Source organism: Ambystoma mexicanum, chromosome 3q (genome assembly GCF_040938575.1).
Source record: "Ambystoma mexicanum isolate Mex_15411 chromosome 3q, UKY_AmexF1_1, whole genome shotgun sequence".
Taxonomy (NCBI): Eukaryota; Metazoa; Chordata; class Amphibia; order Caudata; family Ambystomatidae; genus Ambystoma; species Ambystoma mexicanum.
The window spans coordinates 127697714-127710412 of NC_090926.1; the positions used below are offsets into that span (position 1 = coordinate 127697714).

General features: G+C 46.9%; 1 protein-coding gene across 6 annotated transcripts in view; it reads left to right on the plus strand.

Moving 5' to 3' along the window:
* MAP3K12 (mitogen-activated protein kinase kinase kinase 12) overlaps positions 1–12699 on the plus strand; it is a 533632-nt gene that overhangs the window by 447481 nt on the left and 73452 nt on the right. The gene's annotated exons all lie outside the window — the stretch shown is intronic.

Genomic DNA, 12699 nt, shown 5'->3' on the forward strand with positions numbered 1-12699 from the left:
CCAGGTATGTCAAAGTTGCCGTTCTTCTAATTGCCAAAACCTGGGCAATTTCTTAGTGGTGAGCCAAAGGAATGAACATTCTCTCTGCATGCTAAAGACTTTTTACAAACGACATGCACATCACTTCTTTCTGTAAATCCTAAAACTGTATTCTTATTGACAAAACGGCCAGAAGGATCTTCTTGGCGTGTTCGTTTATCTGTTGTGGTTCTTTTTAAATGAAAGGGATCAGTTGTATGCCTGGCTCCATGCGCTGCTATAGAAGTTCCGAGCCCGGGTACTGGGAGAAAGTGTGGACGACTCCGCGTTATACCCTCCTTCTCGCTTCCAAACAACCATTGACATCATGTCCCTTCTGCCTTGAAAGCAGTTACTTCACCTCCCACTCGTTCATGCATAATATATATTGCACCGGGGTAAAAGGCTTCCTAAATGAAAGCGCTCCGAGTTCAGCGATGGATAAATGTCTTTCCCTGTGGTTATATCTAGTCCTTTACTATGATGCTTCTAATCCTCCTGAAGCCTAATTGCAAGCTTTTTAGTGTATTATGTATGTACTTGCTGTGCATTATGTGTCCGTAGCCCTTATACTCTATACCACATCTTGAAATGTGATGGGTCCACACCCCCAGGGCCCAATGGCATGCACTTCCTTCTTACAAATGTTATTCCGCATACCCAATGTTTTCCATATGTTGGCACATTTTTCATCTGTTCGCTCAGTTGATTGGCCAACACTACCCAACACACACAACAGGCTGCCAGTAGCCTGTTTTGCACTTTTATAAAGCTTCAGAGGTAAATTTCAGTGTTTAATCAGGTGCCCTGGATAACTGGTGATTGTATGTGCCAATGCGATGGCACCGCCTAATGGTGTTCAATTCTAAATCCCCTGGCTCTCCGCCCTTCTTCACATGTCCACACCCCTAAGGAGCTCACAGTAAGGTGAAGTGCCTTGGAACTCAGTAAAATTAAGAGTATGGACTGAGTGTTCATAACCGATGCAAGGGAAGAGAGGTGTGTACACTGGAAACTGGCACCCTCCTAAGCAGTTACCTTCTTCACGGTGCTCATCAACCCCTCCAACTGGGGCTTGCATGCAAGAGGTGTAAGCAGAGACGTAGACAGGGTGGGGCCTGAGGGGCAAAGCCCACCCAAAACCTGTAAATGCCCACTCAGAGCACTGTGTGGGCCTTTACCGATGTTAATGTCACTGCGGTTGGCCCAACTGCATTAGCTTCAGGCCTCACTTGTTAGACAATCCTGGCTACGCCTCTGGATGTAAGTTACACTCCATGATCATGCATACAGTGGCTTCTATGCAGAGACAGCCAACAAGGTTGCCAATTTCATTGTATTTGTATTAGTGTTTTTATGGCAGCAAATAATGGAAAATGGTGAAGAACTTTAATTAAAGCAGTAGTTGAGCGTGAAATTGATTGAACAGCTGCAGCAGGGATGGGAGAGAAATAGAAGACGGCAGATACCCACATCTCCTGGGTAATTGCAGCATGGGAGACCGTGGCAACCCATGCCTAGTGCCCTACTGGACCTCTGTGAGTAAGTGCGTTTGTGGCTGTGGTCCATCTGACACTGGGGGTTTCGCTTAGTACCTCAGAAGACTCAGACTCGGAAACAAACATACCCAGGTGAGCTCTTTAAGCACAACGTGCTGGGCTTTATCGAATTCCCAACATTATTCTACGAATGGTCAGACACAGCTGGGAGGCATTTTGGACCCCTCCCCCACATCCCCACCATTCAGATAATAATCTAAAGTCAACTTGATTTTTCAACTAGGCAAATATCAAACTGTACTAAATGGTTATATCAATTTTCCAATGGTCTCTAACAATATGCGAATAGCAAAAGTTCCTAGGTTACACTGATGAGATGAGGGTTGATGTAGACGGAAGTCAACGCTTTGGGCATTTCAGTCTGGCTTGTGAGAAACCAGGCGAAAGGTTACTTTGTGAGGAAAGGCTGGCAAATTGTCGAACTTGAATTGATCTTGTTTTTTATACTGGCACCCCTAACCTGCAACTAATGCCCTTTGGGTTGACTCCTTCCCCAAACGGTGGCTGTATGTGTAGTCCTCGTCCTCTCTAACAGTGGACCCCACCGGGTCTTGAAAGCAGCAAGGAAGGGTTGGACTCTGCCGCATGTACTGGAAGGCGCGTTCCCTTTCCTTGGGAGAGGCGCTGGTTACACTTCGAGTGTACAAGGGAAATACTGCTTCTCTGCGAGTGGCACAGATCAGGTGCTCCAGCCAGCTCTGCACTGGAACAACACATTAGGTTTGTGATTGCAACGCTGCAGATGTTCTGAAGCTAAACTGCAGCTGGCCAATCAAATGGCACGACTCCCTTTTTACAGCAAAATACTGGCCATTTTGATGTATTTTGCAAGGCCGCGTGCTTGTACTCAATGGGCTTTTGCATTGTTTTCACTCGAGTTTCCCATTTTATTTGACTTTTGCTGCATTTTTTTTATCCGTGCCCTTCCCCTAATAAACAGCTATGCTGGTGAAAACCCAGCCGGTAATGACTAATCCCCCTCACTAGCGTGAGAAGGGGGTTTAGATTCTATTAAAGACAAGGAGGCGAGTATTATGCATTACAATCTTTACTCTGAAACCACAGCAGCAAAGAAAAAACTTTTACAAACAAAAAAAGTTCAAAAAACAGAACTAAATAGAATGTCAATGCAGGGGGTGACTGCCCAAACCATCATGGAGGACAGGTCATGCCCTGCAGGAGACCAATGAGAAGGGACCCTTCTCTATATAAGTCCTTTACTCCAATCCCAACTCCTCTTTCTGAAGCTGTCTTGAACCAGATGTCCACTGCACAGACCAGATACCAGATGATAAAATATGAAGACAAAATCCAGCAAAGCTCCCGGATCACGCACTTTCCACATCTTGAAACTGTGACCAACGTTTCTGAAAAGAACCTCTCAGCCCGGAGCTGTAAGAACAACCAACAAAGAAGGGTGGGTGGATGGGAAGAACAACAAACCAAAGAATGTTCTCTCTTGAAACACCTGTGTATAGGCTCGCTACAAATGCCATATCATATCAAGGGTGGGTGAGTGGGATAATACTCGCCACCTTGTAGTTAATAGATTCTAAACCCCCTTCTCACGCTAGTGATGGGGATTAGTCATTCTATGGCAAGACAGGAGGCTCATATTATGTACGTTTGAAGCCCTTGCATCACATTAATTACAACCTAATCAATACAATAGCGACAATACAATAATAATAGGAGAATAAGTGGTTTAAATGTTTCTAGTTTGATCAATCAACTGATTGCAAAATGTATTCCCCCAGGCTAAACTGCCCCAATAACTGTCCTATAAGGCACAGCAGTCTTAACTGCAAAGAACTAGGAAGATGAGCCAACTCCAGCGTTCCTCGCAGTCCACCAAAACCAACTGGTCAAAAAAGAGAGGGGGTGAGACACCGGACAGAAGTCTTCCTATAGTAAGAGGCAGGAAAAAAGCATAAGAGTAATAAGCTCCTCTGTCTTCAACATTAAACATTTAAAACACTTAAAACCATACCATCTTATGGTAACCTAGATAGAAACATAAGAAATTAAACACTTAGTTCTCATGGAGATAAAGGAAATAATTACCCATTCCCCCCTCACCCCCAAGGGGTGAAAGCTTTGTTGGTCTCATCCCATGTGTTGATGAAAGAAATCATATTAGAAACAAGACATATCATATGACTACCTTGGGAAACAGCTGAAAAGGCAAATAGAAAGCCCAAGCGGGAGTCAAAGGCAACTTTATTACCATGTTATAGGACAACCTAGCTTAGGTAGACCTTAAATGCAATAGGCTTGAGGCCTTGTGCACCCAGAGTGTGAACCCCAAGTCCTATCCTTAATTACACCATAGTCTCCAGTCATATGAAACACTTGTATACCGCTAAACCTTTCTAAACCCAGAAAGTATTACAGCTTCTGGAGGCAGAAGCGGGATGGGAGAGTGGGGTCACACCTGAACCCCATCAGATAGGTGCTAAATAACATCCTTACCAAGAAGAGCCCAACCAGGGGACACTGATGACAAAGATATTTCTGAAAATCCTTGAAAACACCAGGAAGAGTTAAATTTGTCAAGCCGTAAGACGGAGACCCTCAGACCTCCAGAGCCCTTGATGAAGGACTCTGCTATCATGACAACAGGGAGATATTTACATAACCCTGACCCTTAAGAGACAGAACTTGGCAAGGAGAAATTGCTCCATCATAGTGATACCTGTACTCCACCTGCTGGATGCTCCAGGAGCCTGAACCTTATCCCCTCTCTCCTGGTTGATAAATCCCATAGAGGAACATAACTAAACGAAGGAGGACAGACTAAATTCCATAGTCTTGAGAAAAACTCTAGGCTGCTACGAAACTGATCACTGCCCAGTTAATATGAAGTTGCTTACCGGAGGAGGACTGACCTCATCTTAGTAAATCTGACCTATCTTAACACCCCCAGCACACTGTGCTGGCACTTTATTATAGCCCAACCTCCAGAGGGAACCAAGAGATCTACCTGCCATGCAGGCAGCTAAGTGAACCCAGTCACTAACGAAGTGTCTCCCTGCCCTCGAGCAATTGCACTGACCGACACTTGCGTGGATGGCTAATGCTGAGTGGTTGAAACACCCTGTGATAGAGAGGCCGTAATAACTTAGATGGAAGATGAGCACCACCCCCAGATCCCTCCATCCCACTGAGGGGTATTGTCCCTTCTTAGAGGAGGAGATAAATCTCTGCTTATCTAAGGAAAAAACTCCACTGCACTGGAACTGAAAAACTTAACCAAAACAAGAAACAAGTATATCATCCTGACCTTAATGACTGAGGTGACCCCGCAGTGGCTCCGCTTAACTTAGTGAGATACTAGGAAATTGGCGAAGAAGAAAGCAAACAGACGCGAGGCAAACGTCCAGTGCGAGCTCTGCACTGGTCAAGAGCGAGAATTCCTGCTAAAAGGGAAAAATAGAAACCCTTAAGTGCTCCTCTTAGAGGTGTAGCTTTATGATGCAACCCTCCCCGAAAAGGATAGGGAGGGGGGCAGGACAGGGGTACGGGAGGGAGAAGGGCAATGACCTTGGGATAATTATCATGCCCAGTAATTGAAAGGCTGTGAAGGAATACTGGGACACCGTCCCTTCAACATTGAGGCCAAGGCTGACTGGCCTCCGGAGATCAGGGGAAAGGAAAATGAAGAACATTACACATAATAAAATAGCACATATATAGTGCTACGAACCCTCAGGTATCTGAATGCTGCTTACTAATAGTACCCACGGTGTATGGTGTGTGTGGTGTTCATTTATCGACCTCGGAAGGATGAAAGGCTGACTTTGGCCCTTCCAGGATTCGAAAACATGCGTCAACAGGCTCTGCACAGATGTCAAAGCAAGCACTCATGTTGCTGCGCTGAAGGGAAAAAAAGAATGAAAATAAACATCCACCTACCGACTGCAAAGAGAAACAACCCCTTTGAGGGTAAAAACGGAGCTTGTACTCCTTGAGCAGTTGTATACACCGCTAGACGTATTGGCGGGAACAGGCAAAGCCCTGGGAGAAAAAACTATAGGACGAACTACAGAATGTTATTATATGGTAATCTTTCCCTCTGATACCAACAAGTGTTTCCTAAACACTGTATCAGGGTCAGAACCTGGGCTGCACAATGTTGTCTTGGTAACAAGACTAAACAGTTACTTTGAGGTGACCTTGTCCCCGCCAATAGATAAAATTGCATTGATTAATGCCATATAGGGTAAACAATAAGGGAAATCATGCCACCCTTTTAGGAGTGGAATTGGTGTTTACCGAGCAGGTAAAACCCCATCTGCACCTCAAGCCCCGCGCCCTTGTACCTCAATAGGGACATTAGGGGTTATTTCCCTCTTCTACCTGTCGAGAGAAAAAACTTGGTAATGTACTGAACACACAGTTACCATCCTTCAAGTCCTCATCTACCCCTACTATGGGGTCTTTCCCTTTCCTGGGCAAACAAGGATACCAGGACTGCTTGATCAAGAGGAAAAAAGGGGTCTAACATTTTTAACGCCTTATGAAGGCGTGTAGAGTAGATCCCCAATTATTAGTATATGAAAAAGGGGACTGAACTGCCTAAGGAAGCGAAAGGACTTAGTTGTCCTGTAACTAACTAACGTATGGGGCCAACATAATTTACTGAAAGGACTAAAGTTTAGCGACTGAGTGATGGCCAGAAAAGAAGGCAGGGCCCCCCTTAGGTCTGATAACGACCTCCTCCAAACCCTCCCTCCAAATACTCTTTTCTTTAAAGTATTAAATAATAAATAATTAATGAATAGAAAGTAATCCTTTCCTAGGAATTGGGGTTACGCCCAAAAAGGGGCCCGAACCATGGGCCCTTATATAAAAGCTGATGCTTAGTGAGCCATCCGGGCTACTGCCAACAAAAAAAACATGAATGTGTTTCACATATAGCTTAACATTATATTGTTTAGTAAAGGAGTACACTGAGCAAGTGTACCTCAAACTGCTCACCCTAGCAGGGTGTGGAAACCAGCAGTACACAAGGGCAACCTTGCACCAGGACACAGGCAAAGCCTGCAACTGAGCAGGTTATGGCACACTACAGTGAAGGCAATTGCCTATGCCAAATGCAGCGCTTAACAAAGCTGCAGAGTGGCAGTGCATCAGGCTCTTGAGCGGGCGGTATGGGCAAATATATTTTGTAAAATATCATTATGTAAATAACAAACTAAAAATATAAATTTAAAAATATATATAAATAAAAATGTACTGGATTAGGCTGGAAACTAACCCGGGTCCCCCTGCATGGTGAACATGCAGCTCTATCATTGAGCTATCTCGCTTCTGAACTGAAGCAGAAGCTTTTGCCAAATTACACATCAGTATATATAAATAACAGTTACTGAAAAGGGACATAGGGGAAACATTGAACTAACGCTCTCCTGGACTCATGTCCATATCCCTAAACAGTAAGCCACCATGTTCTTCTCGCATGCACCAGGTCTGAAGCAGAAGCTTCTATTAGAGCAGTAGAGATAAGATGAGCAGCCATGCTTGGCAAACAGCTCAGTTAGAGGACAAAGTGGCACGCTGCTGTTAATCAACAAAATCGCAATGCAATCAATTAAACCAACAGCGCCCTGCACAGGCACGCTGTAAATCACTGTCAGACACCAGTCTGTGGCAGCCAGCTGAGGTGGGGGGGGGGATCAAGACCCCAGGTCACTAAGATGACGAACCTGAGAAAACACAGCCCTCCATTAAAAAATTAACCTTGTCCATGATGCCCTGCAGGCACTTTCACTGAACGGAGTTCACTCTCTCAAAGCTAACCACGCGCGCCGGCTCTGAAGCAAAAGCTTCAGTTAGACCGGCACGCACAGGTTGAAATGATTTCCAAGCTTACCAGCATGAGCCCTAACATTCTAGCACTAAAACCACACATAAATAAGAGCAGCTGCAGCACATGGCCTCCCAGACACAGTGCTACCAAAGCAGAAAAAAACTATTTATACCATAAAGGTATCCTAATATTATTTACAAATACATTTATATTCATACAATTTAAGGCCATACAGTGTTATAGCCTACCACTGACTAACATGCAAGATACAACTACAAGGAGGGACTTAGCTGTGGTGTCAGCAGCAAAGAAAGAGGTGTTAGGATTGGAGTAAAGGACTTATATAGAGAAGGGTCCCTGCTCATTGGTCTCCTGCAGGGCATGACCTGTGCTCCATGATGGTTTGGGGAATCACCCCCTGCATTGACATTGAACTCTGTTTAGTTCTGTTTTTTGAACTTTTTTGTTTGTAAAAGTTTTTTCTTTGCTGCTGTGGTTTCAGAGTAAAGATTGTAATGCATAATATGAGCCTCCCGTCTTGCCATAGAATCCCATTCCCAGCCCACAGTTAGTCTGATCCAAAGTAGGGGACTGGAGAAGACAGGGTCTCACCCTGGACATTAATTAGTAAGGCAAAGCTAAAGCCCAACACGGCCCCTTGCTGCACTGGGCTGCGCCTGTATGTTCAAATCGCACTTGAGTGCCCGAAGTAAAATGTTTGCTTCTAAAAGTCCATGATTTTCGCTACACTCTCCCTTTCTTTAACCCTTTTCTGGCAAGAAGCTTCCGGCTCAACCAGAACATGGGATTTAGCACAGCCAAACAATGGCTGCATCCAACCTGTCTGCATAATGGGCAGCTTTCAGATACCTTTGCTTGGTGTGGCAGTAAGGGCATCCTTCAGTCCTCTAAACGCCTTAATTGCATGTGGAGGGGGGGGTCAAATGATTGCAGCAGGCTACTATTTGTTGTCAGCTCTGATGAGGCGTGCTATGGTGCTGTAGTTGATTTCTCCTCCATAGCAGCCTGCAGGGTGCCGGGCAGTCCATACCTGTCTCGGGGGCTGTCTGAAAGGTGGCTTGTTAATCACCTCCATCTTGGCCTGCACTCTCTCGCTCCCTGGCTGAGTTAAGTTAATTCGCCACTTTTCAGCATCAGTAGTTCTTCATTCTTTAGATGGACCAGCACCTTTGTGAGATGCTGCTCGTGGGACACCCAGCCCTGGCAAACCCTGCTAGAAATGTCCCTGACATTCAGGCAAGCAAATGAACTGTTCTCTCTGCCTATGACCCGGGTCACCATCCTAAACATTTCTATGGAGCATTTGTAAAGCCGAAAAATCGAAAAGCATACTTCTGTACGTCCTAGTCATTCTGCGGTAATGGACGCTTGTATACTGTTTTTATGTCTGTCTTAGAGCGGGTTCAGTCAGGTGGACAAGGTCTTGGCAGTCGTCACATGCCCAAGAGATTATCAGAATGGGGTATGCAACACTGGCAGGCAGCTTGTTTGACCATCGGTAATTCATCCAAAATCAGATTTCTTTCTGCGTCCCTTTGGTACTAGTACCCCCAGACTCTCCCTTGGAACAGTACGAATCCCAAGTTCCAGCATGTCCCAGCACTCACTCTAAAGCTTTGTAGGGCTGTAGCGACAAGGAATGACGAGCCTGACCAAGTGGTGCCTTGATTGTCGCTATAGACGTTTATTTAACATTAAAAAAAAACCTATCCGTCCTTAACTCTGATGGGGTTTCCCTGCCTGAACTAAAGAAACTCGGGTGCTCATAAGGATGTCTGTCGGTCCAAATCAAAAGGTACCTTCCCAGTCAAAAAGGCTATCCCTGTCTCTATAATTAATCTTATAAAGTTCAGCTCATGCTGTAATCCAGAAGGACACCCTTTTCCTGGAGGTAGCGTCCCAAAGATTCTCAGGTTGGTCAAAACAAAAGTTCCATAAAAGCTCCAGCTTCTGAAAAACAAACAAAACCATCCTACAGGATCCTTGTGTGGCTAGGAGAATGACTCCCTTCTCCTAGCTGGAGCCCTAATGTATTTCACAGTTCTCAGCAATGCTTGGAATTCCTTTATAGCATGTTTCATTGACTTAACTTTCTTTATGTTCTTCATTCTGTCCCCACTGGGACAACTAAGATGCTCCCTGAGTCCCTCTCGACTCTCCAGCACCACACTCATGTGGAAATGCCCAGGGAATTGTTACAATTGGTTTAATACTCTGTTGCTTTCTTTACTGTTTACAATCTTGCATCTTCCTGGCCCCCTCCCAGACTTATACCTGTTCCTGTTACCTTCTCCCGGGGAACTCTTCAATGGTTTCGCCCGAGGTTGCGGTCCACTTTCTCTACTTCCACTTCTTTCTCCATGCATTTTCTACAGCCTACTTCTCTCCACGGCCATTTAATACTGAGGGTCTCGGCATAGTTGTTGGACCTCTCGGTCCACTCACGGCAGGTCATGCCAACACCACAGTCTCTTGCACTCTCCATATATTCACCTACATAGCTCTGACTTATGTTTACGGTAGGCCGTCTCGGCACCGTTGTCAGACCTGACAGTCCACCCACTACAGGTTGCGCCACCACCTCTCCATGTTCACTAAACCGGTTCCCAACCAACTCGCAAGCCGCTGCTTGGGTGTCTCGCTGCTTCTGTTGACAACTTTGGAGGCATGCCTCGCTACAGTCTCCCGAAAACCCAAGTCCAGTCTTACGGGCTTCACTACAGCCCCTTCAGTCGGCAAGGTTCTCCAGCTAGATGTATCACAGCTTTCAGCGTGCCAGGACCATACCGCCCATTTCTAGACAGGTCAGAGGATGACAAAGAACACAGTCCTTCTTTGCAGTTCAGTTTAAATAGCAGGGACGGCCCCAGCGTAACGTCAATCCAATTGACAGAAGCTGATCAAGCCTTCGCCCCGCTCATTTGGAGCGTTCTCAAGCTCTTCTTCGCCCCTGTACCTATAACATCGGGATGGTTTGCTATTTCACAATATCACAGTTTTGGACATGAGTTTATGTGTAGAAGATTTGGGCATTAACATCAGCCATTGGGGTTGGGTGGGGGGGGGGGTTGCCGGTCTGTGCGAAATACAAAGTGCTAGGGTGGGAAGGGAAGTGCAGGGTAAAGATGAGAGAGTGCAAGCCAAACGGAGGGCCACGGGGGCTACGCGAGTGCTATGGGGAGGTCAGGAGGTCAAGTGCCAGGGATTGCAGGCGGTGCAGGGGGTGAGGGTCCACATGGTAATAAGTGCAAGGAGAGGGGTAGACTGGGCGGGGGGCCTGTAGAACTCAGAGGGAACCAGACAGCCAGTCACTGCAGCAGACAGGGGTGTTAGCAGGAGAGGGGAGAGGGAAGGAAGAAGAGAAAAAGGAGGGTCTTGAGGAGCTTCCGGCTAATGCCTGAGAAGGGCAGGGAGACCATTTCAGAGAGAGGCTCCTGCGGAGGAGATGTATCTACCCCCCCACTCTCTGCTTAGCAAAGTGTCTGATCTGCAGAGAGAGGGGTATTTAGGGAGAGAGTTGGATGTAGTGGGGTCCCTGTTAGGAAGAATTCTCAAAATTGCCAATTCCTCCCACCTTGGAGCCCTCCAGCTCTTTTGCTGAACTTTGAACTTTTTAATTCTATGTGTTTTTTGTGTTTGTTTTGTTTGGTTATGGAGTTTTAGGCAACTCCATAGGCATCATCTTTTCATGTGTGTCACACAGCACCCTCAGTGCAGTGACACAGGGAAGCCTTTTAGACTGTCCCAAGGTATAAATACCTTCTCTGGGATAAACTACTGTTTCCTAGAGAAATTAAAGTGAAATTGACTATACTTCAGCAATATGACCCGAGCGGCAGGGGCATTACTGACTCCGGTAATGCCCCGAGCCCAAAGGTAAAGTTAAAAAAAAAAGCGTACCTGCGTCCCCGGCGAGGGACGAGGGAAGCCTACAGCCGTGTGGAGGCACGGAGCAGGGATGGCCCCGCTCTGAGTCTCCACACGGCTGAAGGCTTCCCTCGTCCCTCACCGTGGAAGCAGGAACAAGAAGGTAAGTGGGGGGAGGAGGGAGGAACGGGAATTTCTTTTTTTTTAAAACCAAAACCTTACCCGAGTCCCCGGTGGGGGAAGGGGGGGGGGCAAAGGCAGCCTCTCAGCCGCGGGGAGGCTCAGAGCGGGGATGGCCCCGCTTCCAGCCTCCTCATTGGCTGAGAGGCTGCCACGCCCCCCGCCGAGGACAAGGCGGCTGGAATCCCAGCAGAGAATCAAAGGATTCTCAGCCGGGTAAGGACCCGGCGAGAGCCAATCAGAATGCGTGTTGCAAATGCGTGTTGCATTCTGCTTGACTCTCGCCAGGTACTGTCTTTTCAAATTCCTAGACCCAGCACACCCTATCTTACAATAGAGTGGTGGAGGGGTTACCTAGTATCCACGATGTCTAGAAACTCATGTAGCAGTCACAGTCTACCCTTTCCTCTTGAAATGGCTTGTGGCAGTGGTTTTACATCAAATTACCATGATTTTTCCCGACCGTGAACCCCGGTAGCGTTAAATCACGGGCGCCATGTTTTTCAAGATGTGTCTGAGCCCCCTTTGTTTAAACAGGTCCCGGTGATCTTTTTTCACCATTTCTTCTTGGAAAGGCCCCTCTAGAGTTTGTCTCTGCGTGCCAAACCAGGTTTGGTCCCTTTGTTCCTACGCCTTTGGCAGGCTTCAGGACTGAAGACTGGCACTGGCGCCCGAGTGTCTGGGGTGGGTAGGAAGTGAGGGAGGTGCCCAAAACTCCCTGTGCTTAGTCTCCTAGGAGACCCAAATGCACTCTGGAGTGATTGGCTGGCTGACTGTCCGGCAACGACAGCCACCCTGCTGGGTGAGTGGCAGCTAGGCTGGAATGAATGGGAGAGAACTGTGTAAAAGACGAGTCTCTTGGCTTGGAAGGCAGAGTCGACCACTGGAACGAAAGAACCGAAGACAAGCTTGAAGAGGACAGCTGCTGCAACTCCTGGATCGTTGCTTTGCCCAGTGAAGCCCTGCTGCAGGTCCGAATCGCCAAGTTCATCTCGACAGAGAAGCCCTGCAAGGACGACTTCTCCCTTTGAGTTGGTGGGACCAATCAACTCTACCCGTAAGCCACCTGGATACCATTCTCGGAGCTGGTTGTATTTTCCTCAGAGTGCTGCAGGAAACCGAATAACCAGGGAGAGGGACACCAGTTTGTGTGCTTTACTACAGCTACCGGAATCGAAGATTTGCCAGTTGCCAGCTTTGCGACCAGTCCCAGTGTAGTGCTGGAGTCCCCCCGACGTCCTC